Here is an 11,821-nt window from a genome sequence, read left to right on the forward strand (position 1 = left end):
TGTTTTACAAGTAGAGCTTTCTTAATGTTGTTTCACGTTGACTTATACGTAATTAGTGATTGATTAATGAAAAAGAAAAATTTGAAAAAAAAAATTTATTGTACTACTTTAATCATTTAAAACCTACATGTATCTAATTTTATAAAACAACCTACCAAAAGTAATTCTTAACCTTCCATATATTTTCTTCTTTCCAAAAACACTAAGAAGTCGATATAAATTATTTTAAGGTACACTCTTTCACTATAAATTATAGTCTAATTAACATGAAAAAACCATCACAAAAACTTTCAAATCAAATAACACTCACCCACTGGATATTAGATATGGAGAAGTCGTCTACTAAGTTGGCTTGCCTGCTTGTCATGCTCTTCATTACGTCGGGTATAAATTAATTTTAATTTCTTCTATCCTATAAATATTTTTCGTTTGCTCTTTTATTATGTTTACTTGAATGATATTTATCAACGAATATATCACAGGATGTGTGTTCGTGTCGGATGCAAGAAATGTTGTAAGTACTCGATGCAATACTCCAAATGATTGTTTTGATCCAACCAAATGTGAATGCAATCTGACCCTGTGCTTTTGTCACCAAGCATCGGAAATGAATGTTTTTGACAAAATCTTCCGTGAACATTCGGGAGACCAAAAGACAATTTCATAAATACTAGATCGCCAGAAAGATTGTCTCCCTACCATTTCGATCAACGTTATATCATGAAATTGAAAGAAACGTACTTTCCTGCTTTAGACAAATAATATATTGTATGAGCTTATTCTCCTATGTAAAAGCTCTTACATTTAACTTTTATGTTCTTTGCAAAAGTCTAAATTAATGTTATGCAAATCTGCTATTAATATCTTCCAAAAATATAGGGGTGTGTTCTACTCAAATTGAGCATAATTGAACTGATTAAAATATATAACCTCGATTAAGAAATCGTGGATTCGAATTTTCTTTCTCATATTGTACTAAGAAAAAATCAATATATAAAGAACTTCCACGACACCATACATGAATTTATTCTTCGTGTTTATGTAGTCTACTCCATATTTCGTCAATTAACCAAATAAAATGCAACTCTAAAAACTTTAAAACCTTTATTTATTGTAATTTTGGTTAAAAATACCTTTTCAACTTTTTTCTTTGCATACTATTTAATTATATTATATTTGAATATGAATTTGAGTTGTGTAATACCTTTCGGAAAATTGCATTTTATTATTACCTCTGTATTTATTTTCAATTTGAAAATTTTCCTAATTGATATATTCATTTCTATGTTGTCAATTCGAAATTTTTCTAATTTATTTATTCATTTCTATGTTTTCAATTTGAAATTTTTTCTAATTGATTTATTCATTTCAGTGTCAAGAAATGATTTTTTAATTCATTTTTTATTTCAAATTTGCAATTCAACTTTTCATTTTCTAATAACATGTAATTTCGTCATTAATTAAAAAATACAAATGTGACAATTTGTGATTGTTGAAAATATAATACTCCTAAAACGAGGGAGTGAAATTTTCAAGGATAGAAACGTGATTATCTCATAAATACACTCTTAATTTACTTTTAAATGGTAAGATTTGGTCTGATTTACCTTTACGGCTTTACGTTTAAGATTTCAGTGCAATTTATATAAATGGCTAGAAAGTGTCGATCCCAGCCTGAGATTGCATATCCAGACCGGGATGGTATTAAATTATATTATCCCGGGTCGAGATTGTTCTATCCGGCTACAATCCCGACCCAAGATACACGCTTTCCAGCCCCCTTTTTTTCTTCTTCCTTCCTCATTCCTCATAAAATTAAAATCAGTCGTCGTCCCTCTTAAAAATTTAGAGAGATGATTTTGGCGAGCCGATGAGATGGATTTTGATTAAAAAAAAAGGTTGGAAATTTGGTGGATATGTTCGACATGTATTTTTTTAATGGGTAACAGAGACAATTTATGAGTCTTATTTTATTTTTCTTCAATTAAAAAATATGAAAACCTTAAGAATTTTTTAAGAGGGGAGTATTTTAGGTGTGTTCGGTTGTTGGTTGTGAATTGGTAATTGATTCTTAAATTAAAATGTTGGTACTTTTTCCATATTATATTCAAATTAAAAATAAATTCTTAGATTAAGGTGAGAGATTGGTAGATAATTTTAATTTAAAAAAATATGGATACTTTGGTACTTTTACAAATGCAAAAAGTGAAAAATGGTTAGAAATTAGAATGGAAGGGGTCACAGATTGTGTTTTTCAAAACAGGCTCATAAATCCGAAATCAATTATTGAACGGGTCATCAATCCCAGTTTTCCGTGTTTCTTTATGGACAAGAAAGAAAAGAGATAACCAATATAAACCAATCTTAATAATACTCTGTAGTCCCAAACTTTTTAGGGCTGTTTAGTTTGTTCCAAAATCTTTTAAAATTCTTAATTTCACCATTATTGTGTACCAAAAAATCTCATTTAGGTCCTTCCCTAAAAAATGGTTAAATTTTGTATACAGAAAGTTCATCTATCATCAAATTATTATTTTATTAATATATTTGGAAACATTAATATACAACTCGGATAATATTTGACGCATGAGATCGAATCTACCTATTAACACAATTGGTCGACCCACTCATAAAAAAAATTATAATTTAGAGAAAAACACAAATATATAATTTTAGCATTAGTTTATATTATTCATACGAGATTTCCGGAGAAATTATATTTCGTGGACAAATACATTTTGTATTGATATTTGGGGATTCGTACAATTTCTAATATTTATCCTCTGATTCTTTCCCTTGAATTCTTGGTGGTTTGTTGATCTTGATCGGCCTATCGACGGCTTGTTATTGATCTTGATCGGCCTGCTGGCGGCTTGATGTTTGATAAGCCTTGATTAAAGGCTAAAAAGTGTAGGTTTGCATGCTCTGTTGTTAGTTTTTTGGGATGAAAAAGTATGTTGATGCATATAATTTAGGGAAAATGTGCATATTTTGTGATTAGGGACTTTGGAATTCAGTTTTAGGTAAATGAAGGCTAAATTTTGTAAATATGTTTATTTTTTAAGGAAAAGTGAGGATTGATGATCATAATGCGTCAGACACATCGCAGGACCAGAATGTCTAGCTTACTAGAGGAATGGGCCAGCCAAGTTACTTTTGAAAGTTCTAGCTTCACAATGCTTCAACCACATTCGATACCTAGACTGTCAAAACAGAAATAACAACTTTTAACCAAGTAATTGGTCCAAGATTTGTTATTAGTTCCTAAAATCTCTACAACTCTCACTTGGTTCCAACCTCCCATGCATTTCTCAATATCTTGTTACCTCCATGGCCAATAAAAAGAGCTTCCAAACATCACTTCAAAACATCTCATTTTCCATGTTTTTGTTCTTCGTTTCTATTTGTTATCAACTTTAGTTTTTAAGTTTTATTCTTTCAATTAACTTTTCTGCAATTACTCTTGTTTATTTTATTGCAAATCAGTTTGTTCCATTTTGTACTTCCTTTCCAACTTCAATTAAAATGCATTCTTTTGTTATTTTCTCTTGTGTTTACATTTCTTTCACTTGTATGAGTAGCTAAATTGTTTCTTCGACTCTCTTACAAATAGTTTAGTTCATCTATTTTAAATTATATCTATCAGTGAACACGACGTATTACGTTCTCTTTGCTTATCTTGATTGATACAATTTATCCAGTTAATTTTCTTGTTGGTCACTTGTTTAAATCACATTAGTTTGAATTTAATTCTGAGAAGGTTAAAGTCAAACATATATCATCAAGGTAAAACGGGAAGTTACTTAGAAATAAGAACTAAAACAAATTCAAGTATCACAATTTCATCACAATCTAATGACATAACTATACAATATTTATAACTATGTTAACGAATTATTTAAAAAAAGAAAACATATAACATAAATCTAAAACAGTTAACCATAATCCAATGTTAATCAATCTATGTCTAAATTAAATAATTCATGACAAAAAATATATATACAAATAAAGAACGACATACAAACAAAATAAAATTAATAAAAAAACAAAGACATATACATACAAACAAACAAAAAAAATTAATAAACAAACAAAACTATACAAACAAAACAAAATTAATAAAAAAAATACATATACAAACAAAACATACGTAATAAAAAAAATATTTACCAACAAAATCAACTTAATAATAAAAAAGAAAAAAAAAAGGTATATCGACAATAAACTTATGGTCACGGCGGCGGCAAGAACTAAAGCTCCGATGGAGGAGGAGGCGGCTGCAATGGAGGAGGCGACGGGTGAAAGGTTAGATGACGGGAGTCTGGTCGGCGACGATGGAGGAGGAGGGGACCACGGGAAGAAAGAAAAGATGAAAGTGAAGTGGGGGAAGGCCACTAGTGGGGACAATTTGTCCCCCACCAAAACCCTAGCAAGTCACAATCGTTGTTAGAAGGTGGTAGCGACTTCTTTCTGAGACGTGGCTACACGTGGAGCCACGTCAAAGTGAAGTCACAGTCATGGACCGTGATTTCACACTAAATCATAGGTGACGGCCACGATTTCGCTGAAATCGTAGCCAAATACTGCGATTTATCTACCCTACTTTTGAAATAAATTTGAATCCTACCCTACCTTTGCTTTTGGGCGTAGGTTGTTGGTTGTATAATAAATTTTGTATAAAAATAAAAAATAAAATTAGATCACCTGATTTTTGAATCATTTATTGATTATGCAATTGTATAATTTTTTTTTCATACTTATTATTTTCTTTAATTATACTGATTTTTATTCATCGGCTCTCCATATTAGCGAGTGAATATTTGAAAATTTGTAATCATTTATTGATTCTTTCCATTAAACATATTAATTATCATTTTAATTATTTTTAATTTTAACATGTAGGGGGATTTGAACCCGACATCTTGGTTGGAGATATATATCTTACCTAGTTCAATGACTTTAATTATTATTTTTTTACACTCTTATTAGAAAATTTGAATATTTTTAACATTTTAAATCATTAATTTAATTAAAATAAAATTCCTAGTGTTTTTTTTAGATTCTTTTGATTACTTTTTACGTAATATAAATCAAGCTTACTAGCTTACTTATTTTTATGAGGTTAAATATATCAAATGGTCCATAATCTTTTAGATTTTTATAAATTTCTTCCTAAAATCTTTTAAAATTCTCAACTTTTCCCTTAATAGACTAAAATTTCTCAATTAAATAAGTCTTCCTTAAAAAAATGTTAAAACTTGTTAATAGAAATTTCATGTGCCATTAAATTAATATTTCGGTAACATATTTGGACACATGAACGTGTCATTTGGACATACCACTAGAAAGAAAAGCACTTTGTTGATGAACGGGTCGAATTTTGTAACTGGACAAATAGGATTTCATGGTGTCAAATATAATAGTATCTAAGTAGTATATTAATGTGTCCAAATATGTTAATAAGACAATTATTTGATGATACATCAACTTTTTGTTAAAAAAAAAAAATAATTTATTTAGGTAATGACCTAACTAAGAATTTTTTATAAATTAGAAGCAAAACTAACATTATTAAAAAATTGATGATGAAATTGAATATATATATATATATAAGCCGTGTTATTACTGCTTTTCTTTTTCTTTCCTATTGAGAATGAAACAAAAATGCTTTTATGATTTCTTGTTATATAATCTTTAAATTAAGGAAACAATAAAGGTTTTATTAGAAAACAACTCCTTTTAAAAAATTATCTATTGACTATAATTATAATTTCTATTTTAAACAATGTAGTTTAAAAAAATGACCAAAGTCCCATATTGGCTAAAGAAGGGAATGATCATGGATACATAAAATAGGACAATTATCTTCATTGGTATGAGGTCTTTTGGGTGAAATCAAAAGCAAAGTCGTGAGGATTATGTCCAAAGTGGACAATATCATACCACAAAACGTGGCATTTGTCCTACTCTCACGACTAGGAGCAACAATTATATTTGACAAAAATTTTATTTTTATTTTGTAAGGATACAATGAATTTAAATTTTATAAACCCCTAATAATACTTAAAATTAATAACAACACACCAACTTTGAAAGATATTAAGGACAATGATTAATTAAGACCGGCAAAAAACAACACGAAAGTTGAATAATAAAGAGCTTTTACATAAGGAATAAGCTCATACATAATTTCTGTGTAAAACATGAAAATACATTTCTAACGATCTTACCATATATATGGTAGATCGACATGATGGGGTGGGGGCAAGGGAAGGGCTCGTTTGAAATCTAGTCTTTATGGAATTGTCTTTTGTTCTCCCAAATTTTGAGAGAACATTTTGTCAAAAAATTTCGTTTAAGAGGCTTGGTGGCAAAAGCATAGGCCCAGATTGCAATCACATTTGGTTGGATCAAAACAATCATTCGGAGTATTGCATCGAACGTTTACGACATTTCTTGCATTTGACACGGACACATATCCTGCAATATATTCATTGATCATTTTCATTCAAGTAAACATATATAAATGGGTGGAAGAAAAAAAAATATATATAGGTTAGAAGAAATTAAAACTAATTTATATCAGAAGCAATGAAGAGCATCACGAGTAAGCAAGCAAACTTAGTAGACGATTTCTCCATATCTAATCTCTAGTGCATAAGTAATATTTGATTTAAAAGATTTTGTTATGTTTTTGCAGGCGACTTATGCCCTAATTTATAGTTAAACGTGTAGCTTAAAATGGTAGAAAGTATTTGTTAGTTGCCTATTTTAATAGTAAATTGCATGTATATATTAATAAGAACACATACTATATATGCCTGCAGTAAAATATATTTTAATAATATAATTTCATATGATATTTCCCATTTATTATTGTTTTTAGGGAAATATTTATCCTTTATTATTTAATAATATAATTTTGTATGATGTTTCTCATTTATTATTGTTTTTTTTTAAATATTTCTCCTTCATTGAGTTCATATATATATATATATATATACGGAGGTGGGAGAATTAATTTAGGCAGGTAATTGACGTTTTTTAGTACAACATATGAGATGGGGGATCGAACTCACAACTTCTTTATTGGAGATATATGTCAAGATTGACGTTGAATTATACAATTAGACATATGCAATTTTAAAATTATTTATTCATTATGCAGTTGTTTATATTACCTTTTTTTTTGTGTCTATATTGATTTTTCCATCCATCATTCTAATTAATATTAATTGGCTTTCCATAACAGCCGATGAATATTTGAAATTGTTAAATCATTTATTGATTCTTTCCATTAATCCTGTTATTAAATTAATAATAACATTCCATTAATCCTGCTAATTTAATAAATTGAAAGATTATAATCCTTATTACTGCTTTTTGTTTCTTTGTTATTCAAAAAGAAACAAAATTGGTTGTATGATTTTTTTATCTATACTATATATAAATAAGGCTATGGAGGAGAATCTTTGTCTTCCATCTTTGCCCCCCCACTTTTTAATATATACCCATTTTACCCTTGAAACTCCTACAGGACACGACTATTCGAAGATGTCTGTTGAGATAAATAAATCTAGAAGAGATACGACTGTTCAATAAAACTACGATGCATCCATCCACGTATAGGTGCGATTGCAAACCACATATAAAAGAAAAGAAACCAATATATTTTTTTATTTTGCCCAAAACTCATGTTCGAGAGACACTGTAAAACTTCTTTGGTGAATTGATTGGATGTTTGTTTTTTTTCAATAAATGAGGTTATGAAGGAGAATCTTTACCTTCCATTTTGCCCCCACCTTTTAATATGTACCTATTTTACACCTGAAACTCCTACGGGACACGACTATTCGAAGATATATGTTGAGATAAGTTAATATAAAAGAGATGTGGTTGTTGAATAAATCAACGATGTATCCATCCACGTATAGGTGTGATTGCAAACCACTTATAAAAGAAAAGAAACCCATGTATTTTTTAATTTTGCCCAAAACTCATGTTCAAGACACTGTAAAATGTCCTTCTGAATTGTGTAGCTGAGCAAAAAATGTGGTGCAAGTGATTGATAATGATGAAAGAAAATTAAAGTAATGAGAGTTTGAAAATTGAAGACCTCCATCAGTGACGATGAAGACGACATTGGCATCATATATTTGTGATTGGAGGTTTTTTTTTTTAATTGTTGATCAATCATCTATATATGGACTTCAGCCTCTAATGTCCTATTTTAAATAGTTAAAGATGCTTCGGTTCAATTTCCTTTGATTCGCATTGGTCTAGATAAATTTTTTATTTTCATATTTAAAAGTTATCAAGTAAGTTTTTAGATCATATTCATTCGTGAAAGATCTTTTCGTTTATTAGGTATCTTCTCGAATAAAAATCAGCAAAAATCGAAGATCCTACTAATTTCAATAAGGAGATTCAACAAGAACCTGATCAGATCATATAAAATGTAAGTCTTAAATTATTTGAATACTTTAATTTATTTTCTAAAACCCTTTACATTCATTATTCAAACAAAGTATTTCATACTAATTATTAACTAATTTATATTGAAATCTTTTTACTATTCATATTATATTTCTAAATTTTAATGGATTAACTTTCAATACAACGTTGTCGTTCAAAACTTCCTATACAATGTTATTAACTTCAAATATTTTCTTAAAATGATGATTTTTTTCTTTTCCAATATGTCGTTATACTAGAAACTTTGTATATTATGCATATGATTTATTTTTTTCTAAAATTTGTAATGATACAATTTTATGGTATTATTAACTTTTGTTTTTTCAAATTTGTTTAATGTCTTACTTTCCTGGATCAAATATTGAATAATATATTGTTAAAACTTTTGAAGTATTATACGAAACAATAATAAGAATCAAATTCATAGAAAATAAAAATAAGAGGTATTTTTTTTCATAAACTAAAAAATTGACAGAATTTTAAGTTTTAGTTTTTAGAATCTATGGAGAGAAAAAATTTGTTTCGTGTCATACTTTATTGATAAAATATTATAAGTGAAATATACATTAAAATTTTAAAATATAACTTAATATATGTTTTATTAAAATAAGAACAAATTCATAAAAAAACAATTAACATTTTTTGACAATGCAAGAAATCTATAGAATAAAAAAAAATGGAATTATCTCATTCAACCATTTAATAACTATTTCATGTGATGATTCACATGATTTAATAGTGAAAAACTACTTTTTTATGTGTGAAGAAAAAACTTTATTGTATAATATCAACATATTTTTTAGTTGTCTATATATGTTTCACTCTTAATTAATTACAAATTTTGACATGTATACATTTTTGTATTAGATAAAAAATCATACCTTCCAATTGGGAAGAAAATCAATAATTACTTAATCTAAAATAACCATGTTAAAAAAATATTTCCTAACTTTTATTTATTTACTATGTAATGATAGTTAATTATTATGTAATTACTTTAATCAATTTTTTTAAGAATTGTTAGTTTTTTATATATATATTTATTCAAAATGTAAAGTTTCACCAAAAAATATTATGTTCCAAAATTTTTAAACCACGTGCAATGCACGTGAATCGAACTAGTTCCCCAAAAAGTATAAATTAAGAAATAGAAGGTGTTATTAAAAATTGCTTAAATTATTCACTATAATTAGGATTTCGTTTTAAATAATGTAGTTTAAAGATTACAAAATGTATTAGTTTTGAAAATAATGTCTAGTTAAATTGCAGGTATAAGCAGCAATTTACATAAATCACAATCGAATCTTATGACGTAAAGGTAAAAATGCACTCAAATCTTACTATTGAAAATTGTGAGTGTAATCTATTTTATTTGTGAGATAATTACACTTCTATCTTTGAGGTAATCATTACCTTGGTTTTGGGAGTATACATGATTACTAGGACGTGCACTGGTAGATCTAGAAATTTCATTAATGGGGAATAACAAATAGAAATGTGGTAGATATACGATAAAAAAAAATTCAAACTATTCCTAGGTTCAAACATTAACTAATTTAATAACATTTCCCTTTTACTCTACGAATTTTCATGTTTTGAAATCGATATATGATAACGTTATTATTTAACTTAATGATTTAAATAAATCATTGTCAATATAATATATGAGTCTAGCTACTGTTCATCCATTGAACTCCTTGATTATGTGCACTATTAGACCATCAACATTGATCTCCAAAGATCAATCCAATTAGAAAAGTACTCTTCACCAACCTTCGGGTTTAAACTAGTAGCAATATAAACAAAATGCTTTTGAAATATTGTATTGCAACCAATTTAGATATTTATTAAAATCAAGTTGGATTAAAATATCTTGAATTTGATTCAAATGTCTTGAATGCAAATTTAGTTCAAGTTAAGTGTAGAAAAATATTAATAAACAAACATTTACGACGGTTGATGCTTGGATTATGGTTGACCGGTTCACTCCACCTCGTGCACCAAACTTGAATATCAAAGGACCGGATACCTGCAAAACCGAACAACCCTAACCTGGTGTGACTTTTGTCACATTGGCTCCGATGTCTAAGTTAGCTATGGGAGAAATCACTAAACAAGTAAGGCACTTGAAAATGTAGTTTTGGCTTACCTTCAAGGGGTGGCCCCCCCTATTTATAGTCAATTCGCCTCCTAGGGTTTCATAAGATGTCAACCCTAGGTTTGATACTCATGGGCTTTATGGATCAAGACACCTCCAGCATTAGTAGAGGAATAGGGACGGGGCTCGGCCTTGGGCCCAAACATCACATATTTGGAATGGGGACCGAGAGACAGAAAGGAAATCATCGCTGACCTTTTCGACCTAAGGCCGATAAGGGTCGACGCCTAATGCAGTTCTCCGTGGGCTGGCCTCTGTGCTTTGGGCTGGACCTATCTGTCGATGGTCTCAGTTGCCTTTCTTATAATGCAGTTCAATCTTTATTCATCTTTTGAACCGTATTTCTCCATATAACAGTAGCCTTCACTCTCAAAATTGGAGATGAAGTTTGTGACCATGTTAAGATTTCTATTTTGAGAGTACTCGTTATCTGTGGTTGTTGTGAGGCCTGTTCTACAAAGTAGTTCATATATGTCATTAGTTGTTGGATTCTTAGCCAATGCTAAGGTTCTTAATTCACTGAGCTTCTACCAAAAGCTTTTGTATCCAGTTTTGGATTTAAAACGTCTGGTTTTTGCTACTGGTTGTGTATCGATATTGTGTTGGCTCATGAACTGAAAGTCCTTTCGATTTTCATATTTTGTCACATTGACTGGTTATGATCAAGTCTCTAGGGTCTGGTTTCTCACCCATCTGATTTTTACCATTCATTTTCGGCCTTGGGATCTAACTTTAGTAGAGCTGGTCTCGAAGTCTTTGGATTTCCAACCTGTTTGGCATTCGCCTAATGGTTTTATATCCTTACTTTATTTGCCTACTTTAGTTTTGACCATGCTGAGCCTTTTATTGCCTACTTCTTGGTCTATCCCCTTCTGCGTTTATTGATCAGCTGTAGACATTTACGCATAATACCCCTACTTGAGAAATTTGTTTTCACACAAACGTAAGAGCTCAAGTATCCCGTCAAATGGCGTAAACTTTATTAAAATGAAAATTGTTTAGGTAGAGAACTAGGTATAATAACATAACCCAGTTGTTTAAGATAAACGAGTGTCAAAACATAAAATGCTCATAAAATAAATGGAATGTATCACCAAGCTAGTGGTAGTATCTCTTGAGGTGCTAAGCATGCCGGATGGGGTAAGGTTTTCCCACGCGGATCTTCCAAGGTGTAGGTGCCTGCCCGAA

At 29.4% G+C, this 11,821-nt stretch overlaps 1 long non-coding RNA gene across 1 annotated transcript; it reads left to right on the top strand.

Moving 5' to 3' along the window:
* The first annotated feature begins 259 nt into the window (after nucleotides 1-259).
* On the top strand, nucleotides 260-897 carry LOC111013523 (uncharacterized). Its single transcript, XR_002601703.2, has 2 exons — nucleotides 260-384; nucleotides 483-897. It is a non-coding gene; the product is annotated as an uncharacterized LOC111013523 (long non-coding RNA).
* Nucleotides 898-11,821: the final 10,924 nt, after the last annotated feature.

Source organism: Momordica charantia (genome assembly GCF_013281855.1).
Source record: "Momordica charantia cultivar OHB3-1 chromosome 11 unlocalized genomic scaffold, Mcharantia_2.0 BLBB01000011.1, whole genome shotgun sequence".
In the NCBI taxonomy this organism is placed as follows: Eukaryota; Viridiplantae; Streptophyta; class Magnoliopsida; order Cucurbitales; family Cucurbitaceae; genus Momordica; species Momordica charantia.